The sequence below is a fragment of the Tamandua tetradactyla genome, chromosome 4 (genome assembly GCF_023851605.1).
Source record: "Tamandua tetradactyla isolate mTamTet1 chromosome 4, mTamTet1.pri, whole genome shotgun sequence".
Lineage (NCBI taxonomy): Eukaryota > Metazoa > Chordata > Mammalia > Pilosa > Myrmecophagidae > Tamandua > Tamandua tetradactyla.
This window is the reverse complement of record NC_135330.1, coordinates 85,112,636-85,134,121: the sequence shown is the minus strand read 5'-3', so window position 1 is coordinate 85,134,121 and position 21,486 is coordinate 85,112,636. Positions and strand designations below refer to the sequence as shown.

General features: G+C 38.5%; 1 pseudogene; it reads left to right on the top strand.

Annotated features, from left to right (window-relative positions):
• Positions 1 to 600: 600 nt before the first annotated feature.
• Positions 601 to 21,486, top strand: part of LOC143680324 (uncharacterized) — a 76,288-nt pseudogene continuing 55,402 nt past the window's right edge.

Here is a 21,486-nt window from a genome sequence, read left to right as displayed (position 1 = left end):
TCAAGTGAGCACTTCCTTGGGCCATGTATTTAGGACAAGCAGGAACCTTGTCAATGAATGACTCAAATATCACCTGCAGATTTCTGAAAGTTATATTTTCTGAAATGTACATGTACATATTGGGGAAATTTCTTCAGTTCAAAGTATCAAATACTTAGCAATCTGTATTTAAATGTCATTGGCTGTGGCAAAATAGATGTCTATGGACAATTGGGTTTAAATTTTCACTTTTGGCCCTTCTCTTGTCCTTGGCTTCTGTGCTTTTCCATCTCTTTACCTCCCCAACATGTTATTTTTGAAATAATTTTTCTTATAATGAAGTCTTGAAAATATTTTCTAATTGATGGTGTCATGTAAAGGTTTCTGTTACCTCAAGTAATCCTTAATTTTATATTCTTTCTCAGATTACTGTCATTTTAGAAACAGTTATATGGCTATGTGTGCTGCTTCAACATATTCATCTTCCTAATGCTGGTCTAGAAATTAATTGGTTTTTCAGTTCTTTCAGGCAGGGAAGGTAGTGTTAAAGAATAAGATATGCTATCTGTGCATCATATGTGCAAAAATGACATCTCTACCATCATGTCATTGATAAGCATTATGGCTGTAACCCTGGTCTTCCAAACAGATACCTGGAAGTGGAATAAATTAAAAATTCAGTGCAATCACTTAACTGTAAGTTGGTTTAAGTGTGAATCCAGGAGAAATCTGATAATTTGAATATAGAAAACAATTGATTTGAACATAATAATATAACCTTCTTTATATATGAAAAGATAATTCTATAAATATGGCTCATATACTCAATCTCTGAAACATTATAAAGTCTTCAAGACTGATTAGAAAGTTCTGCAGTGGAGAAACTACAAAAGAGTAGATCTCTGTACATGCAGAAGAACATAATGATTCATAAATAACATGGGAAATATTTTAATTGGAGATTGTCACTGATTGGTTAGTTTTGAATTCAGATGCATATGGAATCATATGAATGGACAAACCTCTTACATTCTCTCCTCTACTTCCTAGAAGCAGAATTCTCATACTCGAAAGAATGGTATTATATGTCATAAATTGCCAGAAGATTGTACTTATTTTTCCAGAATAATTCAACATGTATTAAATCACAAAAGAATGAAGTGCTACTTCAGCAATCTATTTGGAAAAGCCCTCAATGATTTATCATCTTTTAATTTTTCACCCTGGAAGTAAGTCATATGAACGTCATCTAATTGAGAAATCCTTTGTTCAAAATTCTGGCCATACACATTGCAATGAAACTCATGTTGGAGAGGAACCCTGTGATAATCATCTATGTGGGAAAAACTTTACTAAATATTCTGAATTGAAGCAAAATTAGAGAACTCACACTGGAGAGAAACCATATAAATGCCACCTATGTGGGAAAGTCTTCAACCATTATTCTAACCTTAAATGACATGAGAACACTCATACTGGAGAGAAACCATATGAATGCCATCTATGTGGGAAAGCCTTCAGGTTTTCTTCTAATCTTTGAGTACATGAGAGAATTCACACTGGAAAGAAGCCCTATGAATGTCATTTATGTCAGAATGCCTTCACCCATTGTTCTAACTTTAGAAAACATGAGAGAACCCACACTGGAGAAAAATCATATGAATGTCATCTATGTAGGAAAGCCTTTAGCAATTATTTCAACCTTAGACAACATGAGAACACTCATACTGGAGAGAAACCCTATGAATGTCATCAATGTGGGAAAGTACTCAGTTTATCTTCTTATCTTAGAGTACATCAGATGATTCACACTGGAGAGAAACCATATGAATGTCATTTATGTGATAAAGCTTTCACTCATTTTTCTAGCCTTAAACAACATGAGAGAACTCACACTGGAGAGAAACTATATGAATGCCATCTCTGTGGGAAAGCCTTCAGCCATTATTTTAACCTTAGATATCATGAGAACACTCATACTGGAGAGAAACCCTATGAATGTCATTTATGTCAGAAAGTCTTTGCCCAGTATTCTAACCTTGAAAACATAAGAGAAGTCACACTGTAATGAAACCTTAGGAATGTCATCTGTGTCAAAAAACCTTTACTCAATATTTTAACTAGAGACAAGTAAGTGCCTTTCTCCTTAGCATTCAGCCTTGCCTAAAAGACAATCAGCTTTCAGATTCCCAGGTGAAGGAGCTCATGTGCAAAAACTGAATCCAAATATAGTACTGTATCCATAGTATCACAACATCATTTAAAACACTGAATACAACGTAGCAATTCATATAATATTCACTCACTACCTCCTTAACTAAATTCAGACTTAGTATCACAACTTTGATTGATGTCGACCTACATAGAGTTTAGTCTCTATAATGGGATTTAATCTTGTCTACCCTTAATGACATGGTATTGACAGGGTCATTAAACATATTTTGAAATAATTATTGAATGTATAGATTTTATATATAAAATTGTAATAACAGTGTAAAGAATGCCTGGTCTGTTCAAAATCCCAATGGTTATACCTTCATCACATTTACCCTTTAACACAAAATACACCAGTGCATGTTTCCTCAAAACAGGAACACTCTCCTATATAACCACACAAATCCAAATCAGAAAATGAAAGTATCCAATCCAGAGCTCATTTTTGAATTTTACCTATTGTCCTTAGAGTGGAAAAGGTTTCCTTGTCCATTTCAGCTCATGTTTTTCAAATTGGAATTGTTCCTGAGACATTCTCTCATGTACTTGACAGATTGGCAAGTATATATGATGCTAACTCAAACCTTCACACAGCTTCCTCCTGAACAGACACTGGCCTGAATTCCAGCAGCAGACCCCAGACTGATGCTGTCCTCTCCTCAGTTCATCCCACCCAAAAGGACCTGAAATCCACCTACTCCAACCCTAGTGATGTCAACTTGATAACTGCATGAACTTTTACATACACATGGAAAAATAGTTTTCTCATTATAATAAAAATGAAATTTATGTGGCTATATCCTGACAGCATCTATGTCATTGTCCATACCCAATAATATAGGACACCTAAAATTCCTAATAATCCATAAAACTCTGCTATTTTCTCACAAAAGATACATTATCTTTAGGAAACATGAAGATTCATAAAGTCCAATTAGAAGGTGTATGAAATAAATAGTCTATCCAATTAGTTATAAAATATAAAACCTTTCACTATTTGCTAATTTTGCCATTTTTCCTTAATCATTCACAAATCTCTTCCCTCCACTGAGAAAGTATAGAGCATAATGAAAGAGAATGTTCATATATGCTGACTCTCACATTGCATATTTTGTATTAACATCTTTGTTTATGCAATTTTTGTAATTAACACAGAAAACGAATGTTTTTTGTATTTTAAGAATGCTGAAAAATCATCCTAAATATTTTTCAAGTGATCTTGAATGGATATTCTAGATCTTACTTTTCCATTTGCTGCATTCTTCTCCCATACCAGTCCTAAGACATTTCTTGATTGAATTTACATCATATGAAAAGCCATAAAATTATGTCTTTTTGCAGGAAGAAGAAAAATTGGGGGCATGTAAAAAGATAAAGCTGCAAACACAGCAATAAAGAGATTGGTAGACACTGCTCAGAATGGAGCACCAAGAATCAGATCTTTGTCATAGGTAATTTTCCTGCAACTGTGTTATACCATTTCCTAGACTCTGCTGTTCAATATCAAGAGTTTCTTCAGGTAAATCTTTACATAGTCATCTAATCAGGAGTCAGGTCTCACCTTGAATCTTGTCATGGGATTCACCAGATCAACCTTGCTGACATGGGGAAGTTCATATAAGTACAGGTATATCAAGCAGTTTTCAGACAGAGACAAGTCCACAGAATCCTATAAGTTGAAATTAAATTGAATAATAGTGATCCTATAAGCTTGCAATAAAAATCTCTAAAATGGAAGATGGTGAAAAAAGAAGTACAGAGTTTCCATCAGTAAAAACACCTAGAAGACAGGTAAAAACTGTCCAAAGCTGCTATTCTGGACTCAAAAGATCAGTGGATTACCATTCTGGAGAAAGCAAAAGAGAAATTGTGATGGAGAAACTATAGTGAGAAACTCACTTGACTGTGCCTATTTGCACTTACTTCCCACTCTTGAGTCTAGTAGTTTCTGGTCAGCCCAGTTCCTCTATGTCAAGATGCTGTGGACTGGAATTTGTGAAGTCCCTTGCCACATTGGGAACAGGGTGACATGGTACAGTTCTGATACATTTGTTGATCAACAGAATTGGGCATCTTGATCCCACAGCCTTGCCCCATTCCACACAGGAACCCATGGTGCCTGGAGTACCATTGTTTACTCAAAAAGAAACTGCCATGAATGACTCAATTGGTCATGTCTCATGGTGCCCATCTTCAAACCCCAAGAACAAAAGCTTCTGATAAGCTTACTTCCTGCCTAGTGGGCTACTGCAGACTGAAAAGTTTGGGGAAGTTATCCCTCTGCCAAGAATACAGGTGGATGCAGCAGAGCCTGGCCCAGGAGTTGATCTGGAAAATTGGATTTCTAGGTCTTCTTTTGGTCCTCTCCAGGCAGGTTCCTGAAATGTCATTATTTCCAACTGCCATAGAAATAGAGCAGACTGAGTGCTAAAATATCTTGCCTTTGTTGTTGCCAAGTTGTACCATCTGTGAAGGTTTGGAATGTGCCGTCTTGGGAAGTTGTTTTCCTGGTCCTCTCTCCAAGTCCCTTTGAAATTCTTCTCTACCCCTTGCATGTGATCTTGGCCCTGTTTTGGCTGGGAAATACAAACACAGTGACATATAAGAGCTGTAACAGAATTCTATCAACAACAAAATCTTAGACGACAGAGGGAAACCAGTCTTCAGAATCTCAACAACTTAATTAATGGCCCAATTAACAAGCGCAAAAGTAAAAGCCATACTAATAAGCATGAATGTGGCCAGGTACAGGAAGAAATTAAAAAGAGAGATGTAAAAACTGGAACAACCACTCACAGATATTCAAGAAAATCTCCTAAACCGTTTCAGAGATGAAGGAAAATGTGTATTAAAGGATATTAAGAAGACACTGAGTGAGCATGTAAGAAGTTGAAAGCCTGGAATAAAACTAACAGAAAGGCACAATAGATGAGATTAAACATATGTTAGAGGAAAACAGCATCAGTTTTGAACAGGCAAAAAAAGAACTGGTAAGCATTAGTCCTGTAAGGTAGGACATCTGAAAGAAAAATGAGAAAAAACTATATTAGAGATAAGAATGGAAAAATCTAAGCAGCATCTCTGGGAATTGAATGATAACATGGAACTCAAAACATACATGAAATGGGTTTTCCAGAAGGAAAAGAGAAGGGAAAAGGGGCAGAAAGTATATTCAAGGAAATAATGGCAAAAAATATTCCCAAGTCTTATCTAAAACATAAAGATACAAATGAATTGAAATCAAACAGAATAAACCCTACTAAACCCACTCTGAGACACATACTAATCAGAATGTCAACTTGCAATGATAGAGGATTTTGAAAGCATTAAGAGAAAAGCAATTCATTACATACAACAGAATTGGAATTAAATTAAATGCCAACAGCTCTGGAAATAAACTCACTACTCTTCCCTATTCATGAGACATGACTTCCAATGGTATAAGCCTCTGTAGCACTGTGGGACATGATGTCCAGGAATGATCCTTGCCTTGTGCACATGAGTTGAGAGTGACTAAAAGTGGGGAAAAAATGGAATAAAATGCAGTTTCAGTGGCTAAAACCTGCAAATTGGGTGAGAAGCCATTCTGGAGGTTATCTTATGCAAGTTGTAGCCAGATATTTCACACTACCACAGTATGCCACAGTGCAAACAACAATATTCCTGTAAGCTCTAGGGAGTGCCTTTATGCTCTATCTAAGTCTATGTAAAGATTTGCTTCGTAAGTTTATTTTCTCAGAAAATTAATTCCTCCAGATTGATGATACACAAGGTAAGTCCTGAAATCCATAATTACCAGTCACTCCAGGAAAATAACCAGATTAATTCATCTATCCCAGAAATCCAATACCCCTATCCAGCATGAAATAATTAAAATGGCCCTTACTCAGCTAGGCATGAAGGATGAAAACAAGTGAGAAGTAAGAGGTGTAATTGAGAAGTTAGAATTCTGTAAATGACTGTGATTACTGACTCATTATATGGACATTTCTTTATAGATTATGATGTTTTAGAATAACCAGAAGGAAGTACCTGAAGTTGTGGAACTGAAATCCAGTAGCTCTGATCTCTGAAAATGACTGATAAGCATATTGCAAAGAAATAATTGTCTGTGTTTGTATGGATCAACTTCAGAATGTTTTATTTTGTTCCACTGACTCTCTTATTATAATCTGTCAATACTACACTGTCTTAGTTAACCTACCTCAACTGTAAGTCTTAAAATTGTATAGATTGCAATACTAGTGGTCAGTAAGAGGGAGGGATAATATGTATGAGATGTTTGGGGTTTTCTTTTACCTTTAAATTTCATTTTCTGGAGTAATGCAAATGTATTTAATATGATCCTGCTGGTGAATACACATCTGTATGATGATACTGTGAACCATCTATTTTATACTTTGAATGGCCTTTATGGTGTGTGCAGCTAACTCAGTAAAAATATAGGAAAAAAAATTAAGTGCCTATTTCTTTTCAGAAACCATGGAGGTGAGGGGGTACTGGTAAGATATATTTAAACTACTGAAAGAGAAAATATTCCACCCAAGAATTCTTCAACTGGCAAAACTCTTCAAAAATGAGAGAGAGTTCAAAAATATTCACTAAAAAACAGAAACTGAGAGAATTCATTAGCAAGACTCCTGACCTGCAAGAAATATTAAAAGGCATTTATGCCAGTTGAATAGAAAATACAGAGTAGAGAGGCTTAGAGGAGACTGAGACTTGAAGATTATAGTAAGGGTCCCTTAGAGGACCAAAAAAGAGGCAATAGGACATGTTAAAGCCAAAGGATAAAATATTTGAAGTATTATCTAAAGAGTAGGAACATTGTCTATTAATGTGGTAAACTCTCCAATTAAAATGCACAGATTGGTAAAATGGATAAATGAATGATCTTTTCATATGCTATCTGTAATAGACTCACCTTAGACCCAAGGATACAAGTAGGTGAAAGACTGGAAAACTTATTCCATGCAGGCAATAACCAAGAAGCAGCTAAGGTACCTATATAATATTAGACAAAAGTTTCATTACAAAAAGTTTATGAGGCAAAGAACATTATATATTAACAAAAGGGGCAATCCACCAAAAGAAACAAACAATCCTAAACGTTATATGCCTGCATTAGTTTGGATTCTGGAGAGAAACAGAATCGACAGGGACACCACAAATATAAAATTTATAAAAGTGTCTCACATGATCATAGGAAGACAGAGTCCAAAATCCACAGGGCAGGCTGTGAAGCCAATGATTCCAATGGAGGATCTGGATGAACTCCACAGGAGAGGCTCAACAGCTGAAGGCGGAAGGGAGCCTGTTCCTTCTGAATCCTCCTTAAAAGGCATTCAGTGATTAGATTAAGCATCACTCATTGCAGAAGACACTTCCCTTGGATGATTACAGAAGAGATCACCTGTGGATGCAGCTGACATGATCATTATTTAATTCTATGAATTTTCCTCATCACAACAGACAGGCCAGCACTTGCCCAACCATACAAACAGGTACCATCACTTGGCCAAGTTGACATATGAGCCTGACCAAGACAGTCCATCCCTTGTCAACTTGGCTAGGTGAAGGTGCTTAGTTCTAGTGCTGTGGACATGAGCCAATGGCATGTGAACCTCGTCTGGTGTTAATTACATCCAAAGTCGGCTAGGAAGTGTGCCTGCTGCAGTGAATGGTATTTGATTTAATTGGCTGGTGCTTAAATGAGAGACTCAACATAGCACAGCCCAAGCAGCTCACCATATCTCATCTCAGCACTTGAAGCTCAGCCCAGGCCTTTGAAGATGTAGAAAGAAATCATCCCAGGGAAAGTTGTTGGAACCCAGAGACCTGAAGAGAAGGCCAGCAGAGATCACCCTTTACCTTCCTAAGAAAGAACTTCATTTGAAAGTTCGTTGCCTTCCTTCTGAAGAACTAATGAAATAAATCCCCTTTTATTAAAAGCAAATCCATCTCTGGTGTGTTGCGTTCTGGCAGCTAACAAACTAGAACAGAATTTGGTACTGGAGAGAGAGGTGCTGCTGCAGTTTGCAAATACCAGATATGTTGGAATGGTTTTTTGGATGGCTAAGGGGAAGATTTTGGAGGAACTGTGAAGAGAATGATGGAGAAGTCCTGGAAAAATCACACAATCATCTCAATTGATACTAAATAAGCATTTGGCAAAATTCAACATCCTTTTCTGATTAAAAAACACTTCAAAAGATAGAAATCAAATATAACTTTTCCAAGATGATGAAGGGCATATGTGAAAAACTGACAGCCAGCATCATACTCAATGAAGAAAGATTGAAAGCAGTCCTCCTAAGATCAGGAACAAGACAAGGATTCCCACTGTCACCACTATTATTCAACATTTTACTAGAAATTCTAGTTAGAGCAATCAGGATGTCAAAGAATAAACGGCATCCAAATTGGAAAGGAAGACATAAAACTCATTATTTGCAGATCATATGACACTATTCTTGGAAAGGCCTGAGAATATGACAACAAAGTTACTTGGACTAATAAGCAAATTCAGCAAGGTGGAAGGATACAAAATTAATGAACATAATTCAGTTACGTTTCTAAACACAAGAAATGACCTGAGGAGTCAGTTAAAAAAAATTCCATTCAAAGTAGCAATTAAAAGAATCAAGTATCTAGGAATGAACTTAATTAGGGATGTAATGGATATGAACATAGAAAACCACATAACATTGCTAAAATAAATCAAAGAATATCAAAAAAGGTGGAAAGACATTCCCCACTAGTGCATAAGAAGGTTAAATATAATTAAAATGTCAATTCTACCCAAATTAATCTACAGATTCAATGCAGTAGCAATCAAAATTGGAGCAACCTACTTTGAAGACTTGGAAAAACTAGTTACCAAATTTATTTGGTATGGAGAGAGACCCCGAATAGCTGAAAGTACCCTAAAAAAGAAGAGGAAAGTGGGAAGATTGACACTTCTTGATTTTTAAATTTACTATAAAGTCACAGTGTCAAAACACCGTATGGTACTGGCACAAAAATAGAAGTATTGACTAATGGGATGGAATCAAGAGTAGAGAAATAGGCCACCAAATCTATGGTCAACTGGTTTTGACAATGCCCCCAAATCCACTGAACTAGGACAAAATAATCTTTTCAATAAGTGGGTAAGAGATAACAGGACATCAATAGGCAAAAGAATAAAAGATGACTTTTACCTTACATCTTGTACAAAAATTGGATCAGGTACCTAAATATAAGAACTAACAGCAGAAGCTTCTAGAACATGTAGGGAAACATCTTCAGGAACTAGTTATAGGAAGTAGCTTCCTAAACTTTGCACTCAAAGAACAAGCAACAAAATTAAATATAGATGAATGGGAACTCCTCAAAATCAAATGCATCTCTACTTCAAAAGACTTTGTCAAAAGGTGAAGATGCAGCCAACTTAATGGGAGAAAAAATTTTGAAATCACAAATTGGACAAAGGTTTGGTATCCTGTATACATAAAGAAGTCATACAACTCAACAACAAAAGAACAAGCCACCCAATCATAAAATGGGCTAAAGATATCAATAACATTTTTCTGAAGAGCAAGTATTGATGGCTCAAAAGCACATGAAGAGATGTTCCTTTTCATTAGGTATAAGGGAAATGAAGATCAAGACTATAGTTGAGATGCCACCTCACACCTATAAGAATGGCTGTTATAAAACAAATAGGAAACTACAAATATTTGAGAGGATGTGAAGAAATTGGAACACAAGCACTGCTGATGGGAGTGTATATCGGTACAGATACTATGAAAGACAGTTTCATGGTTCCTTAGAAAATTAAATATTAAGTTGTACTGTGACCCAGCTAAAACACTACTTGGTATATACCCAGAAGAGCTGAAAGCAGTGACATAAAGAGGCATCTGCACATCGATGTTCATAGCAACATCATTCATAATCATCAAAAAACGTAAACAAAATGATGAATATGCAACTATGTGATGTTATTAAGAATTACTGATTGTACATGTAGATTGGAATGATTTCTAATTGTTTTGTTAATTCTTTTTTTAATTAATAAAAAAAAATGTAAAAAAAAAAAAAAGTAAACAATCCAAATACCCATCAACAGATGTGTTGGTTAACAAAATGTTGTCTATAAATATGATGGAATATTATGCAGCAGTAAGATGAAATGACATCCTGGAGTACATGGCAAGATAGATGACTCTTGAGGACAAACTGCTAAGTGAAGTAAGCCAGACAAAAGAATAGATACTTTATGACTCCACTTTTACTACCATGGTAAAGATACAATCAGAGACTTATAATGCAGAATATTGGGTACTTAGAGATACATAGAAGCTAGAGATGGGTGATTGGGTTACCTAATGAGGTTAAATTCAAATGTAAAGGAATAGATAGAAGGGAAGGAAGTTCTCTGTTGGGTCTTTAAGAAGGTGAACATGATTAAAAGTGGTTGTTTAAATACATATGACCCACTGATTAACCCTAGAAATTAAATAAGTTCTTTCAAGAACTATAGCAAAAGTATGATTCATGTACAAGGAATGTTAATTCCAGGGTACAGGGGTAAATTGTTATTGCATGCTGTGGGCTTTGTTAAATGTCAGCTGTACCACAGCAACAGCAGTAGTAAATAATGGAAGAAAGGACAAAAGTTAAGAGGAGGTCTAGGTATTCTGTTTGGTGAGAGTGTGTTTATTGATTATCTTCTTCTTGTGAAGAATGAAATTATCTAAAATTGAGAGTGTTGATGGACCATGTATTTAGACATTATACATAATGCCTAATGAATGCAGGTGACTGAAAGATGCAATACTGAGAAGTAGATTAGTGAATCATGGTGTAGACATATGATAGAATATTATGCTGCTATGAAAAGGATTGAGGTTATGAGGATTACAATGATATGAGTGAACTTGTGGGACATTTGGGGACACAAAATAAGCCAAAAATAAATAACAATTATTGTATAGTCTCCTTTAGAAATGCTTATAAAGAAATGGGGGCCTGGATTGTAAGCTCTTCTAGCAGACATATTTAGTCTAGAATGTTGACTATTATTTCTGCATGTTAGAGAATGTTTTATATATCTAAAACCTGATATTTAGAAATAAGAATGAAGCTTATCTGGGCAGGATTGAGGTAATTCAGAATAAAGGGGTAAGGAAGACATTGTCTATATTTTAGAACCACACGTACTGTTTGGGACTAAAGGATAAAACCTTTGTTTTACCTGGAACCCAAAATTTCTGTAGCAAATAACATAACTTAACTATATGAATTTGAACAGCTGAAACACAGGGATTGCAGAATAAGAATGAGGGCCGTTAATCCTGTATATCTTAATGTAATGCCTTGCTATATCCTAGAATATATTAAGGAGATAACAAAAAAAAGTATTGGCTAAGTTCCTTGAGGGACAGGAGAAAAAATATGGAACTATTAAACTTTATGATTAAAGAATCCTCTGAAACCTTAGGGACACCCAAATCAATAGGCCAAGTCCTTGACCTTGAGGCTTACTTTTGTGAACCTTATGTAGGTAGCAGAGAACTTTAGCCTATCAATAAGTATACTGAGCAACTTCTGGAAGAACTCTTTTGTTACTCATATGTTGCCTCACTCTCTCTAAGCCCAACTCTCTAAGTGAAACCTTTGCTCTCTCCCCTATGTGGGACATGACTTCCAGGGTGAAAATATTCCTGACAGTGTGAAAAATGATTCCCAGGAGTGAGTCTGGCCCTGGCACTTTAAGACCAACAATTCCATACTGATCAAAAAGGGGAAAAGAAGTGTAACTAATAAAGTGTTAGTGGATGAGAGAGTTTATTTTTTTATAATCAAGAGGCTATTCTGGAGATCACTCTCATGCAAGCTTCAGTTAAACATTGCTACTTTTCATAACTTGACAACCCCAAACCAAAACCATTGCTGCTAATCCTAAAGAAAACCATGGGCAATATATAAGATTCTACAAAGACCCATCCTGATAGAGGTGGGCTACACCTTAGCTGAGCTAACTTCAACAAAATATCTTCCAATTGTGCAGTGTAAAAGGATAGGACCAGTCCTTTTACCAAGAAATCATGAAAGTTTGTTACAGCTAAGAGGATGTAAATGCAAATAGCAGTGAGTGAGACCAGCATTGGTGAAGTCAATACCTGATCCCTTTGTAGCATGGAATGTTTCTGATGGGGAAGGATTGAAAGGCTCACAGGAGATAGGTAATTCATTTATTTGTGAAGTTCTGAAGTACGATCTTCTGCCAAGATTGCGTTAAGAATTAATGATCCTAGTAACAAACTAACATTTAAGTGAAATGTCATGACCGGTTCTAAGCATTTTACAACATTAATTTTTTTTTTTTGCTTTTTTTCTGGAGGGGATGCATTGGCTAGGACTTGAACCTGAGCCTCCCACATGATAGAGAGCATTCTACCACTGAAAAACACATACACCCCAAATATTACTTTTCTTATGAATTCTCTGAGCTGGGCACCATTACAATCAATCCACTTTCTGAAGAGGAAATGGAGAGACAGATGGGATAAGCAAGTTACCCAAATGGGCCATCTAAGAATGGACAGACCTGGCATTGAAATCGAGGTAATGCAGATGATATCACTGAGTTGTGAAACACAATGCCAGGAAAAGCCTTCCCAGGTATTCCCAGGAGGACCCTTGTAAGAAAGTTCCAGGCATGACTTGGGTGGTGCAGCTATCTTTACTTACACTTGGAGGCTGAATATTTCAAATCCCTCTCTAACATGAATAGAAGAGATTTTGCATATATTCTTCATCTTATAGAGGTAAATATTCCTGTTATACAAATTCTTCACACACTTTGGTTTCAAAATACTTATACATATGCTTATTTATACACATATATTTGTACATTTATTTATTTTTAATTGATTTACACATGAAGTAAACACATGTATATGCAAATGCATACATAGAATATACGGTAGTTTTTTTTCAATTTTCAATATAATTGTTCTGTGCCAGCTCTACCCAGTGTTCTGCTAAATGAATTACAAAGTTCAAATTTCAAGAACCATCTTGAGACCTCAAGCCATGAGAAAATGCATAAAGCTGGTCTCTGAGTTAGTCTATAAATATGTCACTTCATGGTTAGCCAACTCCTAAGAGGCTCAGGTCTGAGAGAAGCAGAGGCATCTTGAAAATATATTCATGTTGTACATTCAACACATTTTTTGCCTTATGGTGCACATAGTTGTTCCTATTTTGGAAAATGGAAATATCTTTGGAATAATCTGTCCTTCCTTTCTCTTATTTTCTGATTTAAAAATGTGACATTTGTGCATATGAAACCATAGCTAGATCCTATCTTCCCTGACTTCTTACTCGGTGATCTGCAGAGAACCTAGCTTTGTAGCAACAACTCTGGATTTTTTGAGGGCCTTTCAGGCATCCCAGATTCCAGATAATAGGGTCTCTACATTTCACCACCTTCAGTGCTCCACTTCCCATATCAGCATCCCAAGCACTTTTGTCCAACTCATAGTGTAAAGATCTGTAAGTAGAGGTATATAGGAAGCCTTTCAAAGAATGTTTGATTAAAAATATTAGAGGACATGAAAACACTCAACAGTTGAGAAATATAGTCCTTCATTTCTCTTACTGTGAAAACTCTACCCAACCACTAAGTATAGGAAGACATTTTATTTTTGTTCTCAATGGGAGTAGTCAAGTCAAAAGTCTGCTAACACATTATCTTGGTAACCTGGAGTTCATGGTTAAAAGTCAGGATTGAGGGATGGGGATCAAAGCAGAGGGGAATATGGATTTTACCTGTCAGCCATGTCTATGGACTTAGCAAACTCCTGCTGCAACACTGCTATACCTATAGATTTTGATAATTAATCTTCAGGTTAAATGGCCCATTCCTACTATCCCAGGTGCTTCCCATTGGAAATAACTTAATTTCACACATCAACAGCAGATACATAGAGAAGTTATTTCATTTGCCTGGTCAATACTGCAAAGAGGAAGATGGAAAAATATGGACGAACCATACACATCATAACTCTGATGTATGAATTGTGGCACAATATATCAAAGGGAGACTCATAAGGCAAATTGTTACCCTGACACTTCTTCACAGAGTTTTTAAAACTCAGCATAGCCCATACAAGAGTTAAAAGAGAGCACATGTACTATTCTGAACCATTTAATTGGTTCCCACCCAAACTTCCTAGTAGTCCTATGAGTCAGGTTCTGTTTACCTTCTCTTTATATGTGGATGGTGACAGAGATACAGAGAAAGCTACTAAAATTGTCCAGATCCAGTATACGGATGAGACCCACAGTGTGACACTTGACTACACCTTGAAGGACTACAAGGAGTTTGAGGTGGATCAGATACTATGATATGTCATTTTAGGAACCTCATTTTTTCTCAGCATAAAACACGCTTTGCAATTCTAACTGTTCATAGTTCACTTCCTTGGGACAATGTTTCCATGTCATATTAGCAGCAAACATAGTAAATTTGCAAGAATGAAAAAAGAGGTTTTTTTACTTATAACATGAAATCTCTCCAACCTCCATTCCAGTGGGCACCTGGCAGAGATTCCACAGTGCAAAAAAAATTGTTTAACTTTCACACAATATGGTGGAAAAAAGTGCTGCAGAACAACTCAGGCTGTAGGCAGGGAAAGCGAGTGCCTCTGATACAAGCCTAAAATTGGTACCAAAAAGTAGAAATCAGTTTAAATAAATAATGGTCAGGGTCATTGAAATGTCAAACATAATCAAAACAGTGAATTAGTTAGACTATCCAGATAGGCTGCAACTTTTGGAATATCCAATCAGCTGAGAAATAGGGGAGGGGCTGTATGCAACGCTTAGGAACTAAATACCTGTGGCATTCTATTGTTTAGCATGTTGACCACCAGTTTTTGGGCTTTGCCTGTTCTTGCAAGAACATGAATACATTCTTTTCTTCTCCACAATTGGGTGAGCACATATTCTCCTTCAAGTACCATGCTCTGTCTAACAATTTGGGGGTCCAAGCCTCACTGATTAAGCAATTGCATACTCTGCCATGGGGTCCCACCTCTGGCAGCCAGAAGGACCTGAGACCTGATGCTTAAATACACCACTGTGAAAAATAAAGGGGTAATAACTGCTTCTCAGTATCCAGGTAACTCTTTGCACAGACCAAGGTAAAAAAAATGCTATTAAGTATTACCTTGGCATTTGGGATGAAGGATGATGATTCTGGCCATAAGCAAGTGCAGAGATCCAATCCATTGTTCCCTTCTCCAGTGAGGGAAAGGGCTGGAGTTGAACAAAGTGAGATGGTGTGGAAACAACGGAAGGCAGGCAAGACTCAGAATAGGTGGAGGCAGTTGGCCAGCCAGGGAAAAAGGGAGGGGGAAACTATAAAATATCCTCCCCAGGGACATTCCCCTGTATAGTCCATAGGGAGAAGTTGGAGCATTGGAAGACCAGGAAGAAGAAAATATACAGTTGAACAAAAGAAAGCATTGTGTGGCCCAATGTATTCTGCCCCAAGTACAGGACAGATGAGGATTGACTGTGGTTTGGCCCAACCGCTAAGCTATCGGGGACCCTCTACTCCTCAGCTTCTCACTGCTTGCTAGACGACACTGCTGCATGCAGAAAAGGGGCTCGAGCCGGGGGTCTGGGTCCAAGGGGCACGCGCAGGAGACCTTGCTGCGGGTCTAAAGGACTGGAGGCCGAGTCAATTAAGGCATGGAGCGAGGTAGCTTTATTGTTGGTAGACGCTTATGCCAGGGCCGCCAGAAGCTAAAGACCACGAGGCTTGACGAGCCCTGGATTATATACAGTTTGAGGAGAGGTGGAGTTAGGGCGTGGCCTCCAGGGGAGGGTAGCCAATCACACAGGGAGGACGAATGAGTGACTGTGACCATAGAGATGCTGTTCCTGAGTGTACCCGTAGCAGAGGATGTTGGGTAGGTGGAGGACTAAGGAGAAGGCCAATAGGGTTAGAGAGACAAGGCTGCATCATCACTAGTCGCCGGTGAGGCCTGTAATTTAGAGGTCTAGAAGAACCGGACGTGCCAAAATGGCGAGGGAGGGAGAGAAAGAGACTAAGCTACCAGGCCAAAAATAAAATTATGCCACAATTGACTTTGTTCAAGATCTTTACAGTATCACTATACAGGGGGGAAAAATGGCCGTACTCAAATCTCAGCACTTAAATAAGGCCTTTGAGGTGGCTGGAGGAAAATACAGCTTAAACTGTCCAGTAATTTGTAATCCTTAAAAAGGACTTGAAGAAGCTACCCAGAGTTACTTGTATTTTAGTTTTTTCTAGTTTTGTCTCTTTGGTTCAATAGAACTATTTCAAACTTGTATATGACTATTTGATGCAGAGTCTGGGCTTCTGTATAATAAATCCCTTTGCCAAATGCAGGTATTGCAGATTTGCTACTAACAAGTGTGAAGCAAATGGGTGGATAATATTATCTTGATGTGGGAGCATTTTCTTGTAGGAGTTCTGTCTCAATGAAAGTGTCAATACAAGAATTGGACTCCTAGGAGGGCTATGGTGTCTTGTAACTGGATCTGCCAACTACTTCTGAGCCATAATGTTGACATTGTTTGAGGTGGCAGAAAAGATGCCTGCTTTCTGATTTATTTAGGCAAATAGCTAAGCCAATGAGAGGCTAGTTGATTAAAGAGATACAAGGGATATTTGGTTAAACTAAAGATGCATCTTTTCCATCAGACCTTGCTGGATATTACATTTTTTTGAGGGATGAACAAAACTCCCTTTGCTTACCTCCAAAAGTTGATGGGCCAAATAAGGAAATATTCAAGGATGGACCCTGATAGTCCTGTGGTGCAAGGATATAAAGGGGTCTTAGGCAGACATTCGGATAAAGGGCCAAAAAATAGATAGGTGGAATGCTAAACAACTAAGAGAATTATTAAGACGGTCTCAGAGTGTATTTTATTTGTGATGTTTTGCTGAATTTAACTTTACTGATGATGGTGGCCCTGAAGACACAATCGGGCTCCTTTCTTTGCTTCTACATTTGATTTTAGATGCAGGATCACCTGTTATTTCTTTGAAACAGGTGTGGGCATTTGTTTGTTGTTTGTCTGCTTTGAGGTGCTGTATAAAAAGGAGGTGGAAAGCAGGTGAGAGAGGGGTGTTCAAAACTGCTCGGTATCAGTGCTGTAGAAATGAATGGTGCTGAAGTGTTGGGCCCATACCTGGCCATCCCTGGCAGTTGGGTTGTACACCAGAAGGATGAGAAGAACAGGAGCAGGATGTGTTGTTGCTGCCTCACATCACCAACCTGGGTTCCCCAACCTCGTGGATGGTAGGCCACAATGAATAAGAGAGCCACTGCAGTGAGTCTTGAAGCCTCGAGTGCAAACCTGGCTATAGCTGCCTTGGTGGTAATAGCAAATATTTAAATGAGAACTTTGAAGGCGGAAATGGAGAAGGATTCTATGTGAACAGTAGTTGAACATGGGTCAGTTAGTCCTGAGAGCATAGGCTTGGCAACTGCCTGACCTCCTCCTCTAAGCCCCCAAACCCTCTGCCATGCATGGCCCAGCCTGAGGGTCTCAGTACTGGCAGCCACTGGCCCTTCTGGTGGAGACCAGTACCAGGGATAGGCCATGGATGAGCTCGGCTGAGGGGCCAGTGCAAATGCTGGCTTCATGTTCCCAGGCTTTTCACCAAGTGCAGAAACTAAGTCACATAACTTGATGGCTTTCTGGGCCATGCCATTGGTTATAGTGGGCTTTGAAAATGGAAAAGGAAAGCAGAAATAACAAGTTAAAATCATGTTAAGCACAGTTAACCACATGGTCATAAAGGATAAAGATAAAGCAAGAAGGAAACAGGCAGAGGTGAAATAGAGAAACAGTCTGAGCCAAAGGGGATAAAGGTGTGAGGTGGGTACAAGACTCAGCAATGGGAAACCTGGTCATCTCACAATGAAATGCCTGAATTTAAAGAAAGAAGATCAGGGGACACCCCTAATAAATTTTAAAAATTAAGGAGGTTAAGGCCTCCTTGTCTCAAAAGCCCATCAGAAGCCTTTGATAAATATAAGGGTGGACCCATATCAAAGAGAACTGACATTTTCTTAGGGCAGTTCAATCTTCTGCAACCCATATCACAAAGGGAATCAAATTCACAGTAACTCCTCACAGTTTGGGGGTAAAAGGGAAAAGATTTAAATCTCCATTTTCAAACTTACTGATACCTATTGGGAAGATAGCCAAATTATAAGCCCCACGCATTACATTCCAGAAGCTGGGATTAGCTTTTAGGGAAAGAACCTAATAAAATCCATGGTACTAGCTAATGGTAATGGACACAACACCAAACTGCTGCGTGGAGTAGCAGTGAGAGTGTTGAGGCATCTGTATATGAAGAAAGCCACTGGCAATAAAGATCAGGAAGAACAGGGAAGGGACACTTTGGAGGCAAAACAATGGAGGTTTGTGTCTAAAGTCAAGAGGCTTGAGCAAGGAGAACAGACCCACACAAGCACTTGGAGAAGGTGGCCTAAGCCAAGGACAGAGGATGGGCCTCCACCTCATGGTGAGGAAGTGGTGCCAACCCAGGCCTTGGAGAGAAGGTTGGGCACATTCATTGGGGATTGGGAGATTTGGGGGCAACCACATGGAGGACTTGAGCATGTGCCCCAGAGGTGGAGGAGGGCCATGGTGCCACCGCAACCCTTGGAGAAGGTGGAGCCAGGAGGCATGTGGTCTCCCCAGTGTTCCCCAAGTTGCCATTCTGAGAGAGGTGGGTCAATGTGTAGGCCCTTGGAAAGGGTGGGACTACCACTTTCGGAGGCACTAAGGATAAATGACTCTTAGATTTTGAAGTCTACTGGAGTTTGCCCTGTGGGTTTTTCAAGGCTGCTTGGGTCTGGTAACCCCTGTGTTTCTTCTCCTTATGGCAGAAATGGGAATTTGTATCTTATGGGTGTCCCTCCTTTGTATGTTGACAACAGATGACTTTTTCTGAATTTTTCAGGTCCAGAACCAGAGGAGGGTTTTGTGTTAGGGCAGACCATGCATGTAGCTGACTCTGCAAAGGATCTCTTCCCTAAAAATTATAAACTGGCTTTGTCCTCTACTCTGTCAGCCCTTGGGAACCTTGGCTTGCCAGCTCAGACTCCACCTCTTGAATTTGCTGCCCATCGACACCAACCTGGCAGTTAGGTCCTCATCAAATTGTGGAAAGCATCAATTCTCCAAGTGGCCTGGGAATGATGTTGGCAACTGAATGACCATCTGGGTGGCAGAGAAAGTCTGGACTCACTACAAGAAAGTGAAAGGACCAATACCTAAGCCAGATGATAAGTACCCAACAACACAGTCTGATTCCTGGGAAGTAATTCCAACTTTGGACCCTTTAAATTCACGTTAAAGAGACAATAGTTGGGAGGGTAAAAGGTTTTTGTTTTTCTTAATTTGGGCTTTGGATTTTGTTCTTTAATCTAACATAGTTAATAGTGACCCTGGCCAAAGTAAAGTCTTACCCAAGGAAGACAGATGAGGGGTCTGGGGCCCAATTTAAATATGAAAAATAGTCATAATGTTCCAAATTGGGAATGTAATAAGCCATGCCAAATTAGTGGTGTATATAACTGAAGTTTAAAGCCCCATACTGTACAGTTTGATGTAACATGATCTCTGCAAAGTCACCAGGAAGGATGTGGAACAAAGCGGTTTAAGCAAAAGCTTTATTTCAGGGGAAAACAGAGCCACCCAGACAGCATTTCAAGAGAAAGAGAAAGATAGTTGCACCAAGATGGTGGATAGGGATAGGTTTTTAAGGTTTAAGGTTTAAATGTTGGGGGCAATGGTTAGGCAAGTCCCTTTCAGTTAGTTTTCAGACATTGGGGGCTAAGTTTGTAGATGGGAGCTTTCCATTGGTAAAGTTTAAAATTCCAACACTGCCTTAGGCATGCAGGGTTATAAATGCTGGAAGCCAAATAATAAATGAGGGGAGTTTACACAAGAATTCATTTTCTGGAGAGTGGAGGCTGAATAATGAGAAATAACTGAATGAAAACAGCTGATTGAGGTTGAAGGAGATGCTGGGCTGAGGCCATTTGGGGTAAGAGAGGCTTTCTATAATATTTACCAGGGGTAGCTCACATCCTGGTGGAAGAGATCCTATCTTCCAGGCCTTACATTTGATGTTTGACAAATAATAGATTGCAGAGACTTAACAAATCAATGTCAATTGGGTGGAAAAAACAAATACTAGTATCCAGATCCAGTAGGGGGTTGTTACAGTCAAGCCTCTCATTGTCCATCCCGGAATGATGTATGATGGACTACCCAATTTCAAGGATGAAATGTGAACATGGAATTAATTCCACAGACCTAAAGGCAGTGTAACCTCATGATAACCATCAAGAAGGCAAAAAAAAAAACACATCTAACAGGCGGTGCAGCAGAAATGCAATAATAGTTAACAGAATACACTGAAAAACACCCTGTAGAAAGTTTCAGGATACAAGTTCTTTCCCTAGCCAATAACTCCATCTCCAATTAACTCTTCAATAGTGCCTAAGGACTCAGCTAAAAATTAGTTTCCCAAATACAGAATAATCCCAAAGTTGTCAGAGTAGATAGAACAGAAAACTTGGAGCAAACCATAAGTGTACGGGTAGAGTGCAAAAATGCAAATGCCTGGGTGGAATGGATCATATATCCAATCCAGAGTCTAAACAAAAGCAACTGTTATGTGTGTGCAACAGGCCGACCCACTGCTCTTGTTGTGCCCTTTCCAAAAGGTATGGAGGAACACAAAAGGAGTCCATGTGCATGATACTTTTTCAGAATACTACTCCTGTCAAAAATTGAAGTATATTGTCCTCACTTTTACCTCTAATCAGGGAATGAAAAGTCAAGGTCATACTGGCTTCTTGCCTCAGTTAAGGAAATCACCCTGCCTGTCTCTCTAGATGGGAAGAAGGGCTCCAGGTCCTTGGGACCATGCCCTCATGCATCCAAGCATGCATGTGACTGAGGACAGTAATAGCAATTTCTCCAGGTTAACCACACCACAAGCAGGCCTTTGGTGGTATTATGAAGGGGGCATCATCCAACTTTTTTTTCTAAAGAAGGTGAGAAGGAACTGTGCTCTGGTCCAATTGGCCATCTTATTCACCCTGACATTTAAAAAGGAGTAGGAATATAAAAAAAAGTTTTTTTTTAAAAAGGAGGAGGATTGAGTTAATTTAAAAAGTATAGGGGCTCCAAGGGAAATCTCAAATGAGT